The sequence below is a fragment of the Protopterus annectens genome, chromosome 3.part0, assembly GCF_019279795.1.
Source record: "Protopterus annectens isolate FY-2018-M chromosome 3.part0, PAN1.0, whole genome shotgun sequence".
Lineage (NCBI taxonomy): Eukaryota > Metazoa > Chordata > Ceratodontiformes > Protopteridae > Protopterus > Protopterus annectens.
The window spans coordinates 992401339-992414956 of NC_056731.1; the positions used below are offsets into that span (position 1 = coordinate 992401339).

Consider the following 13618-nt stretch of genomic DNA (forward strand, 5'->3'; position numbering starts at 1 on the left):
AGCATACCAGATTTAGGAGACATAGATTGAAAGGGGAATATTTAATCCAGAACTCAGTGATTGAAACTGTAGATTCATTTAGGGACCTGGGTATGTGGGTAGATTCATCTTTGAATTTTTCTACTCATATCAATCAGTTATAATAATTATAAAACTATAAGTTGTATAAAATGATGTATAATGTCTAGGAAATCAGAAATTATGAAATTATTGTTTGCTAGTTACATTAGAACTAAACTTTAATATGGAATAACAATATGGAAACCTTATAAGAAAACAAGCACGAGTAAACTGGAAAGAGCACAAAGGAAATATATGAAGGATATCCATGAATATAAAAATCTAAGTTATTATGAATGACTAATATCTTGACTTGTACAGTCTCTCATATAGACATATAAGAAGAGACTTGTTTGGATATATAGGGTATTTAGAGACAACTATCTCTGTGAATGTTTGGGGTCATAAAAAGGGGTCTATGTTAAATCATCAAACACTTAAAAAAGCGAACAATGATTTATCGAACGCATGTAAGTGAAAACTTACAATCCCGAATGCTTAGAACAGCGATTTTTTTCCAAGAGAAAAAAAAATCGCTGTTCCACAAAACAAAAAAATTTTTTAAAACATTACATATAGTGGGGGGCTTTGCCCCCCACACCCCCTACTTAAATATACCAACTCCGAGATCGCACTAAAGTCATGAAAACGGCAAAGTAACGGAAGCGGCCAAGCGATTTCTTTCCCAGGGAAAGAATTTGCTTATATGCTGTTTCGCTATTTTGCCTTTTTGTGCTTTCAAGTTCGATCATTTAACTGGAACCCATAAAAAAGCAGTAGAGAATCACCAAACAAATTATGTAGAAGATTGTACAGGAATGAGATGTGTACTACTTGGTTTCCTGAAATAGCAGCTGATGCATGGAACAGATTACCAAATTATATTAAAGCAAATACTAGTTTAGATATTTTTAAAAACAACCTGGATGCTTTATTATAGGAATGCCTGTTTTGGTATATTGGCAAGCTAGAAGGGCAATATTGCCCGTGCCAGAAATATTTGCATGCATGTACATAAACAAAAGAGCTGTACGTTTACTTTGCAGAATGACAAGCCTTGTTGCCCCAAAGTCAAAGTCATCTTAATCACCATCTATGGTTGCCACTTTCTCAGATGCCCAAAGTGGGTCTTCTTTTATGGAAATATGCAATTTTGCAGGACAAATGATACATGCAATCAGGGCAATGTAATGGACATCATTTTGTTGCTTAAATAAAAGCTCACCTTTATAAAATTTGAGTTGTTTTACATCATATTGTGCTGTTTCAGACACAAAATAATTGTTTTATGCAACTATCAAATGACATTTAGGAAAAATACCTTATCTTAAAATCTCAGGACAATTGCCATTTTTCATGTTTTTGTTTTTTCACAGGATGTGACTGTCAAAATTGGGACTGTCCTGCATAAAGAAGGAGAGGAAGCAACCCTATACCATCATTGTAATACGTCAAGAAACAAGGAAAAATGTGGATCGTTGTGGGCAGTGACACATTGTGTCCTGCTGCATCTGTTCCTGTTAACTTCATTGGGAAGCACTACCTCTCAACCTCTTATGGCAAGAAATCTGGAGAAAGCCATCGATAATGGGGGGCAAAGGCCCAGATATGGGGCACTCTTTATAAAATATTCCTCTTACAAACTCAGAAAATTGATAGAACAACATTTTAACATGAATTTTCTAACTTCAGCCCTCAATGATTTGCTAGAAAACCACACTTTTATGAGAAACAGACCCAAAATATGAGGCAAAATCTGGACATTCTGCAAAAATCTGTACAACTGAGAGTTATCTAGTGTTCACTTCAGGTTGTTCAGAGACTTGGGACTTGTCCGCTGTTATTTTCAGCCATCAGATTCCCAATCACGATTTGTGGCATACATAAAAAATATAATAATGGATCATTTTGGTGGGCAGTGTGTGCTGTTATCACTGCCCACAGAGACACATTGTCTTCTACAAAAGCGCTGTTAAAGATCGGGACCCTTAGCACCTAAATCGGGGGGCTTTCTGGGTACCGCGACCCCTAGTATGTCTTGTACTAATATGGTGATCTTATGCTGCCGTTAACAAGCATTAATTTGGCCTTAGTGTGAGTGTGTGTGTGCCTTCTGTGGAAGATTGGGCGCAGGGCTGGCATAGGGTTACCACCTGTCCCACTTTGCGTGGGACAGTCCCTCTTTAGGCAGTTGTGTGTCCTGAAAAGAAATCGAAAAAATGGCAAATGTCCTGAAATTTTAGGACAAACATATTTCCTATATTTTATGTAATAGTTGCATAAAACGGTTATTCTGTATCTGAAACACCTAAATGTTATACGAAATAGAATAAGCAACTAAAGTGCTACAAGAATAAGCAACACAAGTGCTACAAGAATAAGCTTTTATTTAGGCAAAAAAGTGAAGTTCTGTCTTTTGTACTGACTGTGGGTATGTTTTGTCCTGCAGAATCTGACGTTTGTACCAAAAATGTCCCACTTTGGGCATTTGAAAAGGCGGCAACCCTAGCTGGCAACTCAACACCGTAAAACTCCACTGCTAATCCTCCTGCGGACCGTTGTTCCACTGTGGCGACCCCTAATCGGAAAAAGCCGAAATAAAAAGATGCTGTCGTTAACAAGATATTTTACTGATGCCATTCACAGTCAACCCCACCACTAAAATAAAAAAAAGAGAGAGAAAAGAAAAACACACGCGAATTGAATTGTTGTGAAGAGTGTATAGAAACGCAGAAAGTTACAAAACTATATTATCAAACATAGGGAATCTTTGCAACCATTAAGAATTGAGCTGAAGCACACAGATGTTCATCTATATAACGTAAACAGTGGAGAACACCACTAGGAACTAAAAAAAGACCTTTCCGTTTTCTTTGGGGAGCAAAACCGAAGTAGGATAGGGTACAGAAAAATAAAGTCGTTTGTGGGCGGGACATAGCACGATGTCACAAAGTGGGTGGAAGTTAGCAAAGTGGATGGCAACGTTTACATTTCTGTCTGTGAAAGAGAACTTTAGAATTCCAGCGGTGTTCCTTTGCTGAGTGGTACTCCGGATATTTGATGATGTCATCACGTTGCGCCTGGCCCATGTTTTGCTTTTTTGATCGTAGGAACCGGATTGGTCTTATCTGTAGCAAACTCATTCAAAGGTTTGTGAAAGAAGTGCAGTTTTTTTTATGTAATCAGTTTGAACCGTACTATGTGCTGCATTTGAATTTCGTTATCTACAGTACTGTTTGATTAGCTTTGGGAATTAGCCTATCACATGTGCTACAATATCCCCCAGCTATACATTTTCGTAGATTTTACGGATGGCATCAATATTTGGTGTTGGGTGAAGTAATGTGTTATTTTATTTTGATTTCCAGGCTTGTAGTTGAGAAATGTATGGTAGTTACCTGTACAAACAATGATTTGATGTCTATATTTCGTTTATTTTATTTGTGTTTACCAGGATAGTGCACTGATTAGTATTGTAGCTCGGGTAAAATACAAAAAACATTTCAACAACGCAACTGTAGAAATATAAGTAATAGAGTAGTGCAGATTTGTTAGCTAGAAAATTATTTACACGTGCATTTATTTAAAATTGTTTACTGGGGTAGAACAGTGACCAAAAAATGCCCAGTTATACGTTTAGCCCGAGATACATTGTAATGTAACAAAACTGTATAGTAAATAACAATGGTTTACATTATTAGTAAACATAGAATATCTGGCAAACAATATATACATGGATTTAACCAACCAAATATACGTGTATTTACATAATTGGAACAGAAAGGGGCGAACAGAGTTAAAATAGAAGTGGAAATGGTGGTGATGGGGGTAGTAGGTTAGGAAAACTAATAGAGACCAGTAAGGTGAAAGAGGGGATTGGATTGTGTATTGTGTTTGAGTAGTAAATATGTGATAAGCTGAATCACAGTTTAGAATGGGTCAGTTCAGTGATGCAACAGGTAGGACACTCATTTTTTGTGCAGAAGGCTGTTGGTTCTCTTCCCTTACCGGTTAGATGGATTTCTGACACTGCAGTTCAGCATAAGGAGATGCTGCACTCCTGAATGTGTTGTTCTTCTGATGAGATGTTAAACCGAGACCCCATCTGCCTGATGTCCTGGACAGATTTCCCCTATTAGCATGCATACCACCTCTGATCTCCCCTGAGAAGAATCTGTTAGCCTAGTGGGACTAACCCAGTCACAAGGATAAATAAAAAATAATCAGGTGGATCAAGAATATGGGAGGTAAATGTACTACTCATTTGACAATATTAATTTATGTGACATGTCCTTTTATAAGGACAGTTGCATTCAGACTTTTCTAGTCAAGTATTGTTTGAATTGCGACCTGAATAGACAAAGTACTTTGTGTGATAAGTTAAATCTGGAGGAAGTAACTGTCGTAATTTTGGGGATAGTATAGAGAAGCAGTGTCTAGCAGAGTGCAGCTTGAAATAAGGGGTTTATAAGGAGAGACCAGATGTGGCTTGTCTTCTTACGTTATTGGTTTAACTGGCAGGCAAACATTTGGAAGTGAGCAGGGAGGATGTGTCAGGTGTGGATATTTTGAAGAGTAAGGAACCAAAAAGATTTGATCTGCTCGTACACTTGCATGTGTATTAGTCAGTCTTCAGTTGCTTAAGGATACCTGTGAGGTTTGCCCCAGCCTAAGAAGGAAGTTTGTCTTTTTTCAGCTAAAGACAAGAGCTTCAGCGTAAACAAGTTTAAACTACATTATACACAGTAGTGCATTGACTGAGTGGGTGAAGCGAGGAAAAAGAGAATAATACACAGTACAAGAGAGTTGCATAACTGGATTAAAACCAAAATAGATGAAAAAAAAAGTACATTAGTAATGCCAGGAATCTTACTTGAAAGGATAATAGTCCTGATGTGTTGAATACATTAATTAGTTTAAAGTATTTACTAAAGGTGTCCAAAGATGGTTGGTACCATGAATATTTTTTGCAGATATTGAAGTCCTGCTTTCCCTTAAGTGTTTAGCAGCATACCCATAAACAATTCACCTTTCTGAACAAGCCATCTATTTAAACCTAATATTGAGAGGTGAGGGGGTGATCCATTCCACTGCAGTGCAATCCCTGACAACTACAGAAACTTGTAGTAACTAAAACCTCCAGCAGTCTTCCTTTTTATTTTAAGTGTAGGGTATACCAATCCACAGGGCTTGCCTAATGCAGGCGAGTGAGGAGCAGGTACTACAGTTGATCCAGTTAACCACCTTGGCCCTCAAACTGAAAATTATGGGACAAGCCCAAAATGTTTGTACAGCAATAAGAGTGACATGGCCTCCTTCTGGGCAGGTAAAGTCTGACTTTTAAACCTTAGACATACTATTGCTTCCCAGTACCCTTTATATATCAGTATGCATAAGCAATCTTATATCCCGTAAATTGGAGTGTTATAGTTTTTTAGGGTGGGGAACTCCACACTTCAAGACCCAGAACTTAACAGAGGTGGCAACCTTTTCCTGAGATGGGGAGAGAGGAATAGACTAGTAGCTTCCAGCAATCAGTATTTATATATCATATCGTGTTGTACTTTTTCTTGTATAAAGACAGTATTTATATACCATATCGTCTTGTACTTTTTCTTGTATAAAGGCTCTCTTGAGCCCCCTGCTCTGTTGGTATCTTGGCTGTTCTGTGTTATAAGTTGCGCACACAATTTTATTAACATAATAGCAAAGTAGAATATACTAGAATATTGATTCACAGGATCATGGGTAACAGGCATCACTCCTAGGTATAGCCCTGTGTATAATCTTAGCCCTTTGCATCCCACTGCTTGTGAGCACTCATGTTGGATAGCATAAAGAAGTAGAGAGAATTAAGTACTACATTACTAGAGATCTTACTGAAATTCCACTCTCTCTTTTACAAAAAGCTTCCTCCTCCACTTCCATGCTGTTCTTTTCTGTCATCATTTCTATATCCCCAAGCTGATGTTTTCACCCACACGTCCGTGAGACTCTGTCTTGAGACAACCTGTATGAATGTCTGTTTTCTTTCTCTCATTGTCTTATTTCTTCACATTGTTTCCTTTTGGCTCCCATTTTGCTTTCTTTCTCCATACTTCTTGGGAGTTCCCCTGTCACTAACCTGTCCACGTTTTTTTTCTTTCTGCTGGCACCTATCTTTCAAAGGAGATCTCGTCATAATAGAATCATCTACTTCAGGACTCTTACACAACTCTGGTGTAACACTTGTCAGTATATCTGCACTCCTGTCTGTAACTCTGCTTGCTTGTATCAGGCGTGTTTGTGTACTTGCTGTGGTTAACCTCCTGCATCATTTGTTGCTTTACTTTTACAGGTCTGTTACCCCCGTTGACACCGTGTCTTGCCCACTGCTTGCTTAGATGAACAGGTATTTGTTTTGCTGTGCTATGTACAGTATTTAAGGCATTTGCAGAGAAATTCCATCTTCCCTTCAGCCACCAGCTTATCATTCTTTCCTGGTACCAGATCCTTATGTATTTTGCTTCTGCTTCATTTTTAGCTTGCAACACATTTCCATTCAGAATAAGTTTCAGCATTGCAGGATGTGTTAGAAATGCTTCTGCTCCTGCTTGTCTTAAATGCCAGGCTGTTGTAAGCAGACCTTTTCATTTCAGATAAATCGGAAATGCAGACTTGTCTACTATTTTAGTTTTACAGCCACCCATCACAAAGCCCTTCCTGAGTGCTGCACTCTTAATAAGTCCATTCCTTCATCCCATGACAATGGCATTTTGCATGTAAGTGTCCTTCTGCATTTCTAGAGAATCTACACGTACCATGTATGCTAATTCATCACACTTGCATTCCTGACGGTGCATCAGCTAATTCATCACACTTGCATTCCTGACGGTGCATCAGTATTCTCTTCTGAAAAGAACTAAATAGGTACCAGTCCAGCATAGAAACTACTGTTAAGCTCTCTTATTTACCTAAACTTGTTACCTGCCCTTGGCTCTTCCAGTGCTTCTCAGAGTACAGCCTTAAATCACTTAACCACTTTATTACCTCTTTGTAAATACCTAGAACATAGCTTCACTGCATAAATCACAGATTTTTTCCCACTTTTGGCCCAAAACCTGGGAAATCCCTCACTACAAAATTAAAAGAAATCAACTAGTATATACAACTCTTATCTAAACTAAAAAAAGCTCTTTAAAGAGACTTTATGTAATAAAATCACATAGTCTACTTCAGCATTCACAATTGTTGCATCATATCCTTTCTGTAGTATTCTTGCATCTACACGGATGGAAATGAGCACACACTTTACTTCCTTTTACCAGCTGGTCTTTCCAATGTCCTCAACTTTACATATACTGCTTATCTGTCACAACTGCATTCAGCTCTCCCTCCCCCTTGTTCTTTTTATATTCTTCTGACTTCTCCTTAAACCACATTTTGGCAGCTCAGGATTCATATCTTTAGTGTATTATACTACACTGTGTACTTTAATTGTTTTTGAAATATATTTCTTTATTTTCCTTTTTTCTTTTCTTTATACCTTCATATTCATTTATACATCGCAATCAAAATGTTTTAACAGCAATGTAGTTATATTGCAAATATTCTTTAAGCATATTTGTTACATTACATGGCCAGAGGCTTAGACTTTACCAGTTAGAGCATAAGAAAGCAACTAAAGACAAACCAATAACATATGTAAACTATATACAAGTGCTAATGATTGTACTGCTGTTTGATATACTCAGTTTGTCGTACTTTCTTTGCACCTTTGTAAACAGTAGACCTGCATTATCTAATGCAAACAAAATAAGATATTGCTTACGTAGTTTTATTTGCATTTTAAATTCTGTGTCCTGCCTTTCTTATTTTAAAATGTGGTGAAGGAGAGCATTCCAATACTGTAAGAAATATGAGCATTTATTCAGATTATTTGTTATAAGCTTATGTGCTAAAACATATTTGGATGCCATTTATCTGAAGCCTTCCCATGTTGTCTGAGTCCTGTCTATCCAGTTTTGAGTAATATATAATTTTATTAATGCAAAGATGATAATTAATATGTGTAATTTTTGTTTTGGTAATTTTTGAGACGTAATATGTAAGATTGTAAATTCCCCATGATAATGTAGACTTCTCATAGCCCGTTTTCTCTAATCTGACTCACAGTGAACACCATTGTTTAAGTACCTTTACAGCTCCAGAAGATGTACATTAGGTATGCTTTTTGGGAGTGGTGGTATGGACAGTTTGGGAGGATTTTTGCATTGAACTTATTATTACTGGGGTTAATTCACCATTATTTGTGACCATTAGTTGGGTGTAGATATGTTTTTTAAAAGAGGTTAGTTTCATTGTTTTAATAAACTGAAGTTTTTGTTTGTCCATAAGTGAAGCAGTTTGTTTCGTCCTGTAATTTGTAAAAAGAATAGATGACTGGTATTTAAAGGATACAGTCAATATATATGCATTATATATCATTTTTCTTCATTTTTAATAACTTCCATAAGGTTTTACAAGTATTGATATTATTTTTGTTTATTTCAGAGTTACCATAATTGAAGCAGTTAGCTCTCTGACTCAAGATTATAATATATCCCTTAGGAGACATAGCATTTTTCTTGTTATCTTCCAAAGATTTGTTCCTATTTTCATATAGGTCCCATAAGCTTTTCCCTTTAATAAAAGGGTAGCTGTTATCATTTCACTATTCAATCTAAGGTTTGGGTTTAGGTGTTTTGGCTGCATCATATTAAGTGAATTTGTTAGGTTTGGTGGTTTGATTAGTTTTTGTAGTCTTATTGTTTTGTATTTTAATGACTCGTGTAATTTGATGTTTTTTTCCATTGCCTCTATTAAGAAATGGAAGGGCCTTAGGGTTGATTTTACAATTAATATATTCGCACCATAACTTGATCCCTGTCAGAGTTCACTCTTTCCTTTTAGGATCTTGGTCAGAAATTACAATAATTCTGTTTGAGAATTATTATGTTGTAATATAGATTGAAGTCTGGTAGTCCCAGTCCTCCATTTTCTTTTGGATGAATTAGTTTTTGATAACTAATTCTAACCAATTTGGGGTACTAAATGAACTTAGCCAGAAGTGTATTTAGTTTTTTTAAAGAAATTTTGTATTAAATTGTTAGATGCATTGAATTGAAAAAATTGTCTTGAGATAATATTAATTTTAATAATTGCTACTTTGAGAGGAAGGGTAGTTTTATTTTTGTGGTGTCTTTAGATATCTTGTTCAATATCTGACCACAATTAAAAAATATATATATTTTCGAGAAATAATCTTTGGTCATGCTGGAACAATATCCCCAGATATTTCAGAGCAATTTAGTTTTATTTCCGAATCTGGGAAATGTGAAGTTATGTGACTTGATGGATTTAAAGTGAATGTAGAAGATTTTGTATAGAAGATTCTGTGGGATTAATTTTGTAATTGGAGAATTTTAAGAACCTGTTTATGGATTCTAAATGTTTAGTTCAAATCAGTATTTGGGAGTGTGAAGTATCGATTTAAGTTGTCAGAAAAAGCTGTTAATGCTGTTTTATTTTTAATTAGTTCCGGGATATGATGGTAGATTTTTTGCTTTGAGTAAGAAAAAAGGTTGTATATACAAATGAAAAAGATACAGGGATAGTGGGCACCCCTGTCAGGTCCCATTCAAAATATTTACTGGACCTGAATTTGTCTTGTGTTGTATGAGTGTTCGCATAAAGGATCGTAATTATATTTATAAACTTTTGTGGTGGTATATCAAAGTAAGGCAGTATTGAAAATAAAAAGTTGTGATTTAATCTGTCAAACACTTTACATTCATCTGTTGCAGTGTACTAGAGTGTAAATCTTGATTCCCATGAGCATCAGTAGCGTGAACCTGATCACAAACAATTAAATTATGTTGCTGTATCATTCCTTTGGGATTCATGTATTTCTAGTAATGTTTTCATATTTTTGTTACATCTCTGGAGAAGACAAGTTGTCAGGTTTTTGCTACAGAACACCCTCCATGTACTCATAATTTCTTCTAAAACTTCCAGAAATCTAACAGGAACATCTAAAGAATAACTCTGTAATCCTAGGTAATCTTCAGGTACGCAGCCGTAGACTGGAGCACCTGTATCTGTAACATTAGGTATGCTCAGAGATTTTTAAATTTGATAAACAGGAATTCCTTTGATCAAATAGTGAATGAACCCACTAGAGGCCAAAGTATTCTGGATCTTGACCTCCCTGGTAGGTGTCTGATGTAAACAAACTTTATAACAACAGAGATAAAACTCAAAACTGTACAGTAAAACTAGTACTCCTCAATTTGAGGATAGTATAAAAATATCACCAAGAAATTGAAAACAATATAAGGATTAGTAAGGTAAATCATGAATGGAGATATCCTTTGCTTCAAGAGGTAAACTACCAGTCCTTCTTTAGCTGTGTTAGAAAATTTAGAAATGCCACTCAACCATTGCTGTAAAATGTCTTTCAATGAAACCAACCCATGCCAACCAAAATGACTTGGTAAATATACTAGCAAATAAGTTTTACTTAAACTTCACCCACAGAACACCTTTTCCAACACTACCACTCATTCCAGAATCCCTTGCACCTCTAATCATCACTAAGGAACATGTTCTTAAGGTGTTATTAAAAACAAAAATAAATTCCTGCATGGGTCCTGACCACATACCTAGGTGCTTGTAAAACAGTAGCAGGCTGGCTGTTGCAGGGCTCCTCCATAAACTATTTAACCTAAACTTAGCCACAAGCTGTTCCCAAATCTCGAAGCACTGCTGCAGTTGTGCTCCTTCACTTGGGTGGCACTACTAGAGACCTTGGAAATTACAGACCAGTCAGCCATGTGGGTCAGAACCGGTGAGTTATGGAGTGTATCGCAAACAGTCTTAATTATGATATTAAAAATCTCATTGGGCTAGACCCCCAGCAATTTGGCTTTCTTCAAGGAAGATCATGTCTGTTAAACCTCTTACATTTCATTGAAAGGGTTACACAAACTGTTGATAGTAATCATGCTGTTTGCACAGCTTATCTTGGTCTGGCCAAAGCACTTGATAACCATACCTCATGCCAGAATAGTAAAGAAAATGACAGGTCATTACATGGTAGGATAGACAAGTGGCTGAAAGACAGAGCCCATAAAGCTTGTATGTCAGATGCTTTTTCAGATAGTGCTAAGGTAACCAATGCAGTCTTTGCCTCCTGTTTGACGTCTATTTCTGTAATATCAAAAATAATAACCAGGACCTCTGGTTAACCAAATTTACAGACAACTTCAAACTGGGTATAGTTGACAAAGTTCCATCAGATATCTGTTCCTTTCAGAAAAGGGTTACTGTAGTTAATACCTGGTATTTGAAAGTGGGCTAAAATTGAATGCCAAACGGTGTGGTTTTGTTTCTTTCAGAAACAGAAGTTGCCCACAACATACAGTATAGAAAGAGTACCCTTGCTAAATGGAAAGGTAAAACACCACACCTCGCACGTACGGCTATGCACGGCCAACCCAATAACGAAAAACACACCAAAGCCAGCAATTGTAGTTCCACTTCCAGTATTTATTTGATGACAAAACGGTGCTGAAAAATGCACCAAAATAAGTGCTTACTCCTCAGACTAGTTTCGGCAAGTGCCTTCTTCAGTGAGGAAAACAAACAGTAAATCAGCTCACCAGTTTCATAAGATGCTTTTAAATAATGCCAGGGCCAATGGAAAAAAAGTACATTTTATATAATTACATAATAAATGAGCAACTGGGTGGTTAATAGAAGAAAGAAACAAAACATGGTCAACAATTGACTAATAATTTATATACATGTATATAATATCTATTAGGTGTAGCTGATGTGAATACAAAAAGTATAGAAATACCCTACAAAATGTCTGGATAAATACATATTACAATAGACATACGAACAGGTATATTGTAATGATTTAAATAACCTGTTAGGTAGATGTTGGTATGGCTACTAAAGTCAAAATTGCATAATATGTGAATAATGAGGAATAACACCTATACAATATGTCAAATATAAATCCAATAACAAAACAAGGTGTAGGAATATATAGTATAAGAAAATAAAGATAAATTATTGACAAAAATGAACTGCTGTGAAGGAAATCCAAATTACTACAAAAAATGTAGCACAATTACTTATATAACTATATTGGGGTAAACATAATTCACAAAAATTATCCATGTCCTGATGTAAACCTGGGATGTGGGTATTAACCAATTTTGTGGATGCCACATATTCATTATTATCTTCATAATAATGAAAGAAACCATCCTAAAGGTACGTCAATCAGAAAAACTGTGGCAATACCCTATTTTAAGAAATACATATGCAGGTGCAACTACATATTAATACCACAATTGAATAAAACACATCCTATCAATATAATCAAAAATTGAAATATATAACTATTTATCCTAGGTGATCATTAAGACCTGGCGGAAATAGTGCTCCTAAATGGATTATCCAATATTTTTCTTTGTGACTGAGTATACTTTGCCAACCTTGTTGGTTGTGTCTTTTGCCCATGATTTTATCAATAATCATAAACATAAAGTTGGCTGTTTTGTGTTTGGTCGAATGTTGATATAAAGCATTGGTGGATTTTTTGTTACGAATATCACTTCTGTGTTCCCCTATCCTAATTCTCAGTGAACGGGAAGTTTTACCCACATAGAATGCATTACAATGGCATGTGGCTAAATAAATAACCCAACTGGATGAACAGTTACCAAATATTCGTACATCATACACTTTGCTAGTATTGGCACTAGTAAATTGTTTGAGCTTGTTCACCTGACTACATGAACTACAATGGCCACAAGGAAAAGTGCCCAAGAGTTCATCACCTGTAATTGTGAGTTGTTTATAGTTAGCACCACCACTCTCCTGGTGTTTGTAGTGTGAAAACAATGTACCCAAGGTTTTGCCTCTCCTGTAGGAGATCGAACATTGGTTTCCCAAAATATGTCGAAAATAGTCATTAGCCAACAGAATATTCCAGTTATTATTCAGAATACCCCTAACTATTTGATGATTCCTACCATAAGTGGTAATGAATTGGATATTATCATCCTTTGGGCTAGAATTCCTATCCTTATATTGTAATAATGAATTTCTATCCTGTTTGTCGGTCCAGACCCTGGCAGATTCAATATCAAAATCAGAATATCCCCTCTCCAAAAACCTATGCCTCAAATCCTGTTTAGCTGTATCATAATCATTAGTAGAGGAGTTGATACGTTTCATTCTCAAAAATTGAGATTTAGGGATATTGCGGATGGTGTGTCGTGGATGCATGCTAGATGCATGAAGTAATGAGTTGAACTGTGGATATTTTCTGTGAGTTTTAGTATTAAGGGTATGGTCACTTGCGATATATCGTGACATCCAAAAAATCTATCACATATTTATCAGATGTAATAGAAAATTCAATACCCCATATGTTGTTATTTAAATACTCCACAAATTCAGCAAGATATACAGTATCGGCACGCCACACCATCCAGCAATCATCCAGGTATCTCCTCCA

General features: G+C 36.1%; 1 protein-coding gene across 4 annotated transcripts in view; it reads left to right on the forward strand.

Moving 5' to 3' along the window:
* Window positions 1-3121: 3121 nt before the first annotated feature.
* Window positions 3122-13618, forward strand: part of HTATSF1 (HIV-1 Tat specific factor 1) — a 970322-nt gene continuing 959825 nt past the window's right edge. For 2 of the 4 annotated variants that reach the window (XM_044065288.1, XM_044065291.1), the window contains exon 1: window positions 3130-3209. The gene's annotated coding sequence lies outside the window, so the exon portion shown is untranslated. Of the gene's footprint in view, window positions 3210-13618 lie in introns of all 4 variants that reach the window. The other 2 variants (XM_044065289.1, XM_044065290.1) reach the window with 2 other exon arrangements.